Source organism: Mytilus californianus, unplaced genomic scaffold, assembly GCF_021869535.1.
Source record: "Mytilus californianus isolate M0D057914Y unplaced genomic scaffold, xbMytCali1.0.p SCAF_29, whole genome shotgun sequence".
Taxonomy (NCBI): Eukaryota; Metazoa; Mollusca; class Bivalvia; order Mytilida; family Mytilidae; genus Mytilus; species Mytilus californianus.
This window is the reverse complement of record NW_026262678.1, coordinates 2,222,373-2,235,826: the sequence shown is the minus strand read 5'-3', so window position 1 is coordinate 2,235,826 and position 13,454 is coordinate 2,222,373.

Genomic DNA, 13,454 nt, shown 5'->3' with positions numbered 1-13,454 from the left:
AAGTGAATATATATTTCGCAGTTAATAAGATATGATACAGCTTGAGTTTCAAATCATGGTTTCATTATGAGAGGGTTGCTGCACACAAGGACTATATTAAGCAAAGAGTTCCAAGTGGTGAAGTTGAAATTATTCTTTCAAAAATTGAAATTAAGTATGCCATCACGAGCTGGTTGAAGCTTACAGAAAATCTATTTCATATTTATCCCCAATCCCGGTATTTTTCTAAAACAAAGTGGCCAACCGAATACGTCTTATCATCGTGGTTGTTTGATAACATGATCACACACTGAGAAGGACCCGTTTTTCCTTCGTATTGCTGAGTTTTTAGTTTTTTCTCTTGTTTTTTGTTGTTGTTGTTTTTTTTTTTTTTTTTGCTTTGGCTTTGTCAGTTGTTTTTCGACCTATGACTTGAAATGGCATCTTTCGTCTTTGTTTTGATGACAAATTGGTAGCAGCTGCCAAGGAGAAATTAAACTGAGTTACGTAAGTACTGTCAATTGGTAAAAATACTCTCCACCTTTTTCTGATTGACCCGTATTGTTATGAATATTATATTATATTATAAACCTGTTAAATAATCTTCTCTTTGTTTAGTAAGATAACTAAAATGATATTTTGTGTTCCAATTTAGTCGCCCGCCTAGCGTTGTTATAATACATTGCTTTCCATATATAATGACAATCAAGATCAAGGTAACCCGTTACGGTAAAGTCCAAACTTTATTGAAAGTAATGATAAAGCCGTTTTGCAAACGATCGATCTATATTTAACTATTCGCTCTTTGGACATCAACGACGACGTTACATGTCAGACGAACACATATATATATATATAAGCATATGTAGTCTAACCCATTTCATCACATAAATATCGACACTTGTTTTACGGCTTGGGCTGTTTTCACCCTATTAGAAGGTATGTTGCAAATGTAAGTTATCTAAATCGTTACGTATTCCATCACTATTGTTTTATCGACTGTTTGCTTTAATTTTATCAATTGTGAGGAATAGCTTCAAACTTTCATACACATTCATATATCCGCTGCTTACGGATATTTTGGTATGCGCTTTCCTGATGTAGGAAATGCCAGCGCGTCGTAAGCTTCATTATCTGCATGGTTTTAAAACTACAGGTTTAACAAGTGGACATTGAAATTATTTTGATTTTCATTAACAATGAACGCTCTTACGATTTGTGTGCTCAAATCATGTTATGTTTCAAATGGAACTTTGTCCATGAAATATGTACGATTGAGAGGCTTTTGAGATAAAATAATTTCGATTTGTGAACCATAGAATGTAATAAAAATTATCTGAATCCACGCTTTTGAGAAGTTTTTACCGGAGTATGTAGACGTGAAGACAATCATCATGTCTACAAAAATGGTTTCATAGTAGTTTTGATTATGATTGTGTGTATCCAAAGGCAGGTATTTTATACTTGCCGTATGAGTTTATATTCCCTAACTACAAGCTTATATCACTATTTACATAAAATCGCGTTCTGTCATACGTTTACGATTTTTTGTTGTTAGAACATCGATTACTATCATGCATCTAGATTTAGAGGTATAAATATTCGTTTACAATTATGGTATTACTGCGTGACATTTAACAGTCTATAATTTCCCTAATTAACAGTACATTAAATACCGAACGTATAATATAATGTCAGCAATATTATCATATTAATAATATGTCAACCGACCTGCACGTTTATTCGTTATATAAACGGATAAATGTTGCACTCCACTGCATATCATAGGTTTTTTCATTAGTTTCCGTACATAAAAATGTCGTTTCTTGTTTTGAAATTAAATGAATATTTTAATTCCATTCATGTAATAACACATGTAACAGTTCAACAGAAGACAATGCGAATGTTTCATTTGTTGAAATTTATAATATACGTTTCTTCAATTAAAAATTTGCGAAACACGTCTTTCACCCAAATGTATTTTAACGAGAAATATGAAAAGGTGCTTGAAGTAGCAGGAAATATCTTCTCCATCCGATTCCGGTTCACCCATGTTAAGTCTTTTAATTTTGATTGGGCTCTTGTTTCTCAATCATTATCTTCTAAATTTAACGGACAATTGTTTGTTTTTGTTTTTGCCGTAATAATGTGAACCTCTGTTCTTTTGTATTGTTGTTTTGGTTCTTTTTTAAAGTTTTTAAGTCATCGTTTGTAATGTATTTTTGGAATTTCCATACTATTTGTTTTTTTTTTCTTATTTATGAACGGAAAATTATCTCAAACATGATGTAACATCTCACAGATAACCTGACATTAAAAATCAAACTAGGTTAGGCTCAAGATATCTTAAAACACAGAAGGATCAATTGTTAGGTTGACTTTTTATTTGTGAATACTGGTAAACGCTAGTGTTTCCTATCTTTGTGTAAATTAATAATAAAAAAACCCACTCTGACAGCACGATTGGGTAGATATTTTGATGTTTAAAAAAGAGAAATATTTACATCACACATAATGGTTATCTGTGTTGACTTATCTACAACAAATTTTAACAATTTACTGTAGACTATTTTTATTACTGTTTTGTCCTTGGAGTCTATGTGCACGTTATTATTTTTTTTATACTTTTGGACTACAAGCTTCAATTTTAAGGATTAATTCAAGAACACGTGTATAAAACAAACACAAACCCTTTAAAGGGGCACTAGCTACGAGATATATAAAAAAAACAAAATATGATTTTTTTTGCTTGTTCCATCAAAAATGAAAGTGAAATTATAGTGAAATAATAATTCGCTTTTGGGAGTGAATAATTAGACCTCATTGAATACGTATTCATGTGACCTTTAATTAGTTCTTTTAGCTTGAGATGGATTACGCATGAATTATGCGTGTTCAGTTATCAAAAGGAAAATAATGTCAACATTGAAATCGAAACAAAGCTAAATCATTTGATTGACTGATTCGATCCAAAAAAAAATCATCCTTTACAGGGGTAAAAAATGATGATTAATATATATTATTTACCTGTAATATGCATAAATAAAACCTAGAAAAATCCAATTGCACTAGTTCGCTATCTATCTATCTATTTATATCTATATTGGTGTTTATATCGCTTATATGACCTTCGGCAGTATTCAGAGGTCAACTCCATAGTTATTAGATGGCGTCCAGACTAAAATACACACGAAACGATGATACATGTTATCGAGCGCATGCCTGGTAAATTGCTTATTTTAGATATAGACTTTTGTATAATTTGGATATACATTTTAGTTTATTATAAATCAAATACAAGAATTTGAGTCAAATCTGTTAACATGAACTTGACAGCCAATGTCCCGTTAATTATTTATACAAACAACCAGTCATATAAATACTCAACTATACGTGTTTTGTTCGGTAACCATTTAAAAACTGTACTTTTCATAATGTAAACTTCTAATTCAAAGTTGAAGTTTGCAGCTTTACTTTTCTATTTAGGCTATATTTATTTTCAATGTAACAAGCAGTTAATAGTATTTTGCATTACAACGTATTGGCCTCAGCATATGAGTTATTTTTTTGAAAATTAAATGTGACCAAACTCAAAATCGACAACATCCCAACAACAGCAAAATTTGCGTCCAGAGGCCTGACTATAGAGTGCATGTGGCGGAATTGAAACATGTTTCTTTTATATCTCATCACCAAAAATCTAAATGTCAATCTGCTAACTAAAAGGTAAAGAAAGGAGAATGCAATAATAGTATGTATAAGATAAAATTTGACCCTAAATCAACAGGACACTAAATATGACGTATAAGAGATATTAACGATTAAAAATGAACCAAATAAAACACAATTAAATAATTTTTAACCGTACTAAATAAATAACCAAACGAACTTAGAGCAAGCTTATAATAACCTGCAGGTATAGAATGTCATCGTTCTTACGAGAAGATTGAATACAACAGCGTTATAAATTATCAAGAAGTCACAACAACACAAATATACGGATGAAATTGGGAATAAACAAGTAAATGATTTTCTGTCGATGAAATTTCGTTATTCCCTTTTGAATTTTCTTCAAAAATGTAAACTATATTTTAACAGAAAAATATTATCTCTTAACAGTTGTTGTTTTGTGTTTCAGGAAAATGAAATTAATGGGGGCGAGGAAGAAAAGGACGTCTTATTTATCAAAATCAAAGATAGGTGTTCTTCTGCAAAAAAGGAACGGTGCACATACATGATCATAATGCAAAGGAAAAGTATGCGCAAACATACATGTATGCACATTAATTTTGTCCTATTTTGTGTTTATCTAGGTACAAGTGTTTAGTTTTCATATGTACGTACCGATTTAGATTTTCGAGAACTAATAATAAAGGAGATATAATTTATTGTTTATTTCCTTTAAAGGTACATTAAAATGCATCTTATCTGATTTCGAAAACAAAATAGTTTGTATGCAGATGTACTTTTTTCGGTTCAACAATAGTAATGTTAATTCATTAAAAAAACACATTTTTCTCTAATTTCTTCTTTCTGATTTGTCTCATTTTTGTCACAATTTGCAACTTATCAAGCGAAATACAAAAGTATCCTTTTTTTAATTATAATCTGAATCTGAAGTATAATTAGATATTGCGTTTGCACATTTATATGTATCAATATGTATAATTTCCAACTTTATATTTCAGATAAGCAGAGCTGGCAGTGGATACAGTCCTGATGGGGGACGTTAAATTCCATCATTTGACACAATTCGTTTGGTAGAAGGACGATGTTTGAAACAATAACAAAATACTTTTACGTTTTATGAGCGACTTTTGGTATCGTCTCAGGCTTTTCTTTGTTTGCTTTAGTTTTTGATTTATTTTTGAATTTGATGACCATTTAATTATTTCAGGACAGCTTTTGAATCTGTGTTACTGGATAAATAGTGAAACGTGATGTAAATTATCATATTAGAAATATTATTAAAACAGATGTAATAATTTGATATTTCCGTGTATCATAGAAAAAAATAAATATTATGACACTAAAAATAAAACAGCAAATTTAAACGTGTATTGATGAAGGCGTTACAGGAACCTATTAATACTTACATCAACGTCATTTGTTCTCTCGCAAAAAAAAATCAAACAAAAAAACAAAACAATCAATAATGTAAGTGCTCCAAATTTTCTACAAAAAAAAAAATGGGATGATGAGAAAATTTTTTTTCTCAAATTAAAAAAATACAAAACCGTAAATAATTTTTACTGAAAAACTACTACTAAAACAATGTATTTTTGGAATATCATAATATTAGGTATACGCAGGACTTTAAAAAAAACAACAACAACTGAATGATGTGTTCTATAAAATTGATAAAAGGCAAATAGTTCTAAACATTTGAAAAGCAACTGCAGAAAAATTAATTGCATAGGTTCAAACTTTTAATAGTTGTCACAATGATTATGCAGATTGCAAATATATTGAAAATAAGCATCTTAGACAACCTTTCCTTTCCGACCATTCATGACTCTGTATATACACTCAACATTTCCGAATAGAATCGTAATGAACATTTGTTGATTAGCTAAAATAAAAAAACAAATAAAATAAAATATCCCAGCCAACCAATTCGTACTATATTTTCATGTATGTGGTCGTTGATTGCATTCTTAGAAGTCAAAAGGGTAGTGTATTAATATTCAAAACTCATATTTTTATTTTGAATAAACATTGTCAAAAAAAATAATTATCTAAAAATAATAGATTACTTTCGAGTTCGTTGCATTTCCGTCAAAACATTTGGTTTTAGTGAACATTATCCGTGCGTTTAGGGACATCTTCATTTTTTCCCATGTTGATAGAGCGGTTGAAAAAATATGATGCTGTGTTGCACGTATTATTCGGCAAATAAAATTCTTATAATTAATGTCAGCACTGCTGTTATTGGGGCATTGTGATTAAGTACTTATGAAACAAGCATTATGTCTATAGTATCCTGCAAAATGACGATAACGAAGACGCTTGATGAACCTTAATAATGGATGGATAAAGACGATCCCAGCGCGCATTTGTGATGAGTTTTTCCGGTGAAGGACATAACTACGAAGTTGTCTATTACACCAATTCTTGTTATGCCTACCATTTCCACCAATCCGTCCATAATAGGAAATAGGACACAATTGGTAAATTTACAGAACAGACTACTGGCCTGGTGTCTTTAAAAGATTTAAGACCATAAAAGCTTGTCTTTATGAGATAGAACACATACGATTGAACAATGGACCAATGTTTTATGGTAATCGTTAAACATAATTGTATTGTCAGTGTCAGGTCCTTCTACATAATTTGGTTAAAGTCTGTTTTTGCTAAATAAATTATCCTATCCGTATACTGTTTACAGGCATGCGTATTATATTAATTGAGATAGCTTAACTCCCTTGATAGAAAAGAGTGTATGTTACCACTGATAGTCGAAAAAATGATATTTGAAAATTGGAAACCTCTAATACTTCAGTTGTCTCATTGTTACATCTTTAAAAAAAATGTGTGAAGATGTCAGAAAATTATTTTTTATTCAAATTTTGAAATAGGTATCTTCTCTTAATCAATTATACAACAATAAATTGATTTGACACAATGGATGATTTTTAAAGAAAATTATTAAAGATTGATTTGTTTTCAACTAATCTGAACATTTGAACCATGTCATAATGATGTTTGGTGAATATATATATCGAAAACAGATTTTGAAACCATTTGAATGAGTTAAACTGCAAGCTATTCTCTGTCCTAATATCGTCTTAAACCTGCAATGAGGTGACAGTCTGTTTTGTTCCGTGTTGAAGGCCGCACTGTGACTTCGAGATGACGAAAAACAATAAAAATGCTGTTCCTGTGTGTTTTTTTGTTAGTTTGTTCTGTGCATGTTCCGTTTTTTGTGTCATTGATGGAAACCCCATATTTTTGTTTTTCGATTATCGAATCCTTTTTTTTTTTTCTAACATATAATTCCAGCGATCAAATAACTTACTTTGTCATCAAAACAAAATAGTCAACATTGTGTTTCTACACATGCCTTTTCAAACAGTTATTTATAGTAGAAGAAATCAAGACAAATACATGAAATCATCACAAAAACACCAACAACTTACGGTTTAAACGCGAGTAGTTGCAAATGAATACTTATTCTATACAATCAAGTATAGAATATCAAACATCAGTTAACCCTTCAATCAAGTAGAATTAAATGTGAATGGGAATTCGAATATACATCTTTGAAATCATCTTAACTTGAAAATAAACAAACCAAGAACAATAATCAGTAAATATATACCACTATGAATAACCTGTGATTCGGAAGAAATATTTTGTAATAAATAAGTTATACTATGTTTTGTTAATTATCACAACATATACAAAATACGTCGTATTAATTAAAAAGTAATATAATTCAAGAAATCAAGAACTTTATTTACACAACTGTCGTAACGTTGGTTTGTTTGGTAGTAACCGTATCTGAATTGCCTATTAAATTGTTTCATACCCACTGTTCTCTGAAATAAGTTATGCGTGACTGACACACACTCCATGGAGTATGTGAATTAATTGATTTGTTAATCTGTAGATACTTTCGTTAAAAATTACATAATTCATATGTCCAGGGCACTCATAAGTCAAAGTCTGTTACAGGTTTTTCCTCGTAGAAAGCTGAACATGTATGTTCCAATAATTTTTGTATTAAGGACTTTTCTTAACTTAATCTATATAATGAACTCGTTTCATTGTAATTGAGATAGCTTATGGAAATTTAGATATGGTATCGTCGTTTATGTAAAGTGGGAAAAAAAACATTCTTTAACAGGGTCAAGGAAACACCATAAAATACTATCGTCACACTCAATGACCCCGTTAAAGCATTGTTATGTTTAACTCAAATGTGTAATCATGGAACCGTTCAGTAGGTATCAAGAAAAAAACTTCTACACTGTCATTTTATGGTGTAGTTTGCGATAATTTTTTTTATCAATACACAACGTTTTTTGAAGGAAAAGTTTGTTATTTTAAATATGTATATCATATCATGTTTCACACATGCACTAAATTTATTTAGAATTGATTATATGTTATGTCACATAATTATATCAGTTGACGTTATAACGCTCTTCTAAGCACTTCACGTAACAAAGGTTAAATATTTCGGTGAATATTAGAGATAAACAGATTTTAGTTATGTATAGGATTGATCTGACATAAACAACTATGGATTTAGATGATGTTTTACGAAGACAGTAGATACTCATAACCAAATGCTTTTTGCTTTCAGTACTTAGTATGCACTCTTCAAATATTTTAAATCAGATACAGGATTGAATTGACACAGGTTTAAAAAAACTACCCCCGAAAATTTCCTTGATTGGAATGCATTGTTGGGTACCCATCTCATTGAGATTTATCTATCATATCATCTGCTTTTTAACCATACAATACTATGTATTTTAACGGTGTTAACTTTGCTCCTGCAATGATTTCATACAACTGGTGCTAAATGTCAGAGATAGTCAGATATTCTCGTGAGCAGAACACTAGTATAACTATTGTACGGTTAGCTTTTTTGTATAAATGTAAAATTTCAGAAAAAATCACTTTTTGCATTCTTACAAGTATATGCTCATTCAAATTTATCTGAATAATACCAAAAAAATTGTCCGACAAGGATTCAATTCAAAAGAAATTAATGAATCAGGAACGAAGTAAGCACAATCTTACATCCTCATTGATCAACCCTATGTACGTGTTTTACACCTTTTTTGTAAGTTAGCTTATTTTTTTTTATACCACATCATCATCATGATCGGTTGTTTACCTAAACATTAACGACACATTCTTCTTGGTTATTTGCATGTCTAGATTCTTGAGGGACTACAAGGCGAATGATATATAGGGGACAATTAATAAATCGAAAACATACCGATTACATTATGACAAATCCAATAACAACGAAAAGACAAACAACAGTCCATAAAACATTATATAAAAAAGTCTAAGCAACACAAAGCCAATCAAAAGCCGGAGGTGATTTCTAGTGTTCCTAGAATAAATGGTTCCCATATCGTTTGTTTACCTTTAAACATGTAAAACAAAACCTCTCAGTGGTATATTTAAACTATTTGTATATATGAAATCACCTTAATATAAATAAAAATGTAAAAGAGATTTTAATAAAAATTAATGAGACAGTAACCCTAGATAAAAAAAAATCCCAACAGATCCAAGGCTAGAGGTCAACACATGATTCTGAACAATAGAGAAATTTCGGACAAAATATTGCAAGATTCATTTTAATATTGCCCTTTAATGCACTCCATTCAGATGCTATTTTCATGTAAGTAACTAACCAGGTAAAAGTCAACAATTATACAGTTTCACATAAGGAGGTTGTATGCTCCAATAAATAATGGAAAAAAAACATGGGTTCTCTACAAAAAAAAATCTGTTTTTGCAATAGACAAACACTAAATATTAGAACGATAATTATTAGACGATCATTATTGTTGACTTGTACATAAAATATAATAGTGGACTCAATAGTATCTTTGTTTTAAGTTGTTATCTTTTTTTCTTTTTTTTTTCTTCTCCATATGGCACGATTTTTACTATATCAATAAAGATATTGAAGAGATCTTGATATTTACTCTACACTGTTATATTCTTTCTCGATAGATACTGAACAGTGTGGTGCTATACATAGTCTTTGGCTGTCATTTCAATTCTCATTTACAGATGGGAAAAGTCTATTCAAACATTGTAACATCTTAAAACCTCTAGGGTTGACTGAGGTATCCGTAGCAAGACAAAATGTCTTCATCATTCCAATATACCTTGATATTCTAGTGACAGTCCATATTTCCTACCTTTCATCTCGGTCTACCTAACTTGCAAGACCTACCAATTGTATTATTTGTTCATTTGTTTTCGTCCTGAATATCTACGACTTTTAGCAATCAACATAACACCAATCCATCATTCAAGCAATTTACACTGCGTGTAAAACAAATATATTGATCTGCGTCAAGTAACCTCATCAATTTAAATACAGATAATACCTAAATTCGATTGGTTATACTGCAGATGAAAGGCAAACCAAAAGTAGAAACAAATTAACAAAAGTCTTCTTAAAATTGGCCAATGAAAATCTATATTTGCCTATGGTAGAGGAGTTTATTATCTGATCACAACTAATACAAAAAAACGTTTAATTTATAATGTCTATGTTGTTTATACCGGTAACAGTTTTGTCAATCCTTTGTCATAAAAGACGTATTTAATTCCAAAATTTCACACTCGGTTAAGATTCGGGTTCAGAAAATTTACTGGCCGATGGGTAACGACTTTGGTGATGCCTTAGGTTGAGATACGAGTAAATTACCTATCCGTTATTGCGTGATGATTGATAACACTGACCAATATTTTTTGTAAGAGTAACATGGCAAGTGTTGATAGGGTTCGTGTGGCTCAGCTTTTTGTTTCCTATGTAAAAGTTGTGTACTGTAATTTGATTTTGTTAAAATTGGCTATGACATTCATGACCAGATGTGTTTACCAATCGGTTAATATTAGATGAACCTGCAGCGTACCTAAGATCTCAAGCTGTCCTTTGGGCAAACACAACAACAGAAATTCTGTAATTTATAATTTATTCGAGTTATGTGATTTTTACAACGAAATTTTGACTAACACAAACCAATCGGTGTACTTCGTATTATAATGGAGACAACTGTGTCTCATTTATTTGTACATTAAGTGTGGCTGGAATGTAGAAATAGGATTACCTAGATTTCTTCCGATCGGCTGTAAAATATTTGACGATGCATGGCCTACGTTTGGCTGATAGGGATGTATAAATACGCAACCACGTCCGTTTTTTATACCTCGTGTAGAGAAAGTGATACGACCTCTGCATTGTAAAGAATCTTTGCAACGACTAGGAGGGGTATGAAAGTGGATTGTTTGCATTGTTAAGTTTTTGTCTCTGTGCAACATATCCTAATTTCCAGTGTCAAACCAAACAAATCCTTTGTCTTTGTCGGCCTATCTTGAAAAACCAATCTATCACTTTAACTGTTAATCTGAGTTTTCGTCCTTGATATGCCAGAAATAATTGTCACTGGACGAAAGGCAAGCAACAATCAATCGTATCTTTTTCAGCCTCGGTATACCTGGGTATTGTGTACGCTAATCTTGAAACAAAGATTCTGCTTACAAACTTGATTAATTAATTGATATAATGCACTAAGTTTGCGAAATCAGATTTACAAAATATGCAAAATTGAATGTACAATAAAAAAATGTTATATTTTAATAACATTTTTATATAGTTATGATTGATTGGAAATAAAGCTGTTTCCTTTGAGTATACCTTATGCGATCACCCCGGTTAAGTGGGATTCGTGATGCTCAGTATTTAGTTTTCTATGTAGAATTTAGAAGGTTATTGTGTGTTTTTGTCGTTTTACTTTCCTTTTTTGTCATGGCGATGTCATTTTTTATTCAACTTGTGAGTTTTGAATGGCCATGGGTATCTGCCACCTCTTTTTTATGATTAAATAAAAAAGTTTTTAGATAGATTTTCATGGACAGTATATTTCATACCCTAGTATGATTTATACATAAAAATAGACAATACTAATAAATAATTGATCTTGTTTTATAAAAATATTTTGGTGCGAAACATTTCTTTGAATATCTTTATGAATAAATATATGGAAAATAAATGTTTTGAAAATCTTTAAAATGTAGAAGAAGAAGAAGAAGGAGATAAAAACAAAATTAAGGACACAACACATTGAACAAGTTAAAAAAATCCATCATCAATGTTTCGGTATATTTTTTTGTTCATGGATGTCTTTACTGTTTACACGTGGCCACACCAGTCTGCATGTTATTCAATCAATGTGTGTTTTGTTTGATTACCAAGCAGATAAAAACACGAATAAAATTCAAAATAACATGTAATAAAATGTGATATCAATCGAAGGATTATTTGGTTAATTGTGCAGTGGCAAATATCCCATTCTATTTTCGGACAAAACATATAAATAATTGATATAATACGTACATTCAAGTCTACCGGAATAAAAAGAGGGGTGAGGAACTGACGAATGATGGTATTCGTCAACGCGACAGCAACCAAACTACACATTACAAATTTGTACTATTTTGTTAAACATCCGTATATAATGTATTTATTTCAAGACAAATCATTATTGAGGAAAAACATATGACTAAAATTTAAATATCGCCTAAAACAATTTTTATGGATTTTGAAAGATGTTCTGAAATATATTTTGAGCTTTTCTACCAACCATCACAACCAAACCAGTTCGTGGAAGTACACCAATAACAACGACTTTGGCCTCAGTAAAATTTCTCCAAAATCATTGGTACAGCAGTAATTTGTAAAAATAAATCAAAATTGAATATGTTAAATTTGTATTCAGTAGAGATAAAAGAAAAACAAATACAATATGTTTTGAAAGACTGAATGCATATACAAACCCAAATCCGAATAAACTGATTCATTTTCCATATATGAATTTCTGAACGTCAAAAAGAAAAGCCTTTCCGTCACCGTCATTACAAACAAACAGAACATTTTCATTTTTGTCAAAATAAATTCCACTCGGCCTTTTCAATCCATCTGAATCAGTAAGAAGTTCTCTATAGTGCTTACCATCATCAGATACTACCATCACATTGTGTGTCATCCCATTAGTCACATACACATTCCCCTCATTGTCTGTTGTCACACGACGTAAATCTTGATAATGATCACATCTGTTAAACCTCCATATTAGTTTTCCATCTAACGAGCAGCAGTAAATTGATTTATAGTCTATACAAACCATCCTGTCTCTGTCTACCGTTATGTCGTCGATATCGTCTAAAGGTAAAGGTATAGTACGTATTACTTTACCTGCCAGGTCCATCACATGTATTATACTCCCATCAATAACAACGTACAGGTTATTATCATTATATGATATTCCGTAGCAGTCACCACTGGTGTTGATTGTACTGGTGGTAGAACCTATAGATATATTTATTATCCGTATGGTTCTGTCATATCTACAGGATACTGCTACAGTGCAACTATTTACTACTGTTATATTATTTGGTGTATCGGGCAGAGGAATATGATGGATATCAGTACCGTCCGAATTACAAATAATAAGCTGGGTATTCTTGTAGTCGGTTAACACTAATGTATTTCCTATTTTGATACAGTCGTAAATTTTCCCATTAATTGACATTTTAACATATAACTGTTGCCGCAAAGTGACAGAAACAGGGAGGTTGTATTTGATAGGTGCTTGAGCTTGGGTGAATGATTCTTTTGTAGTAAGTATATTTTCTGAAATAGATAATGATCCATAGAATTTATTATTTGAACAAATAATTGGTTTAATGTAGTAAACCGTAAAAAATGA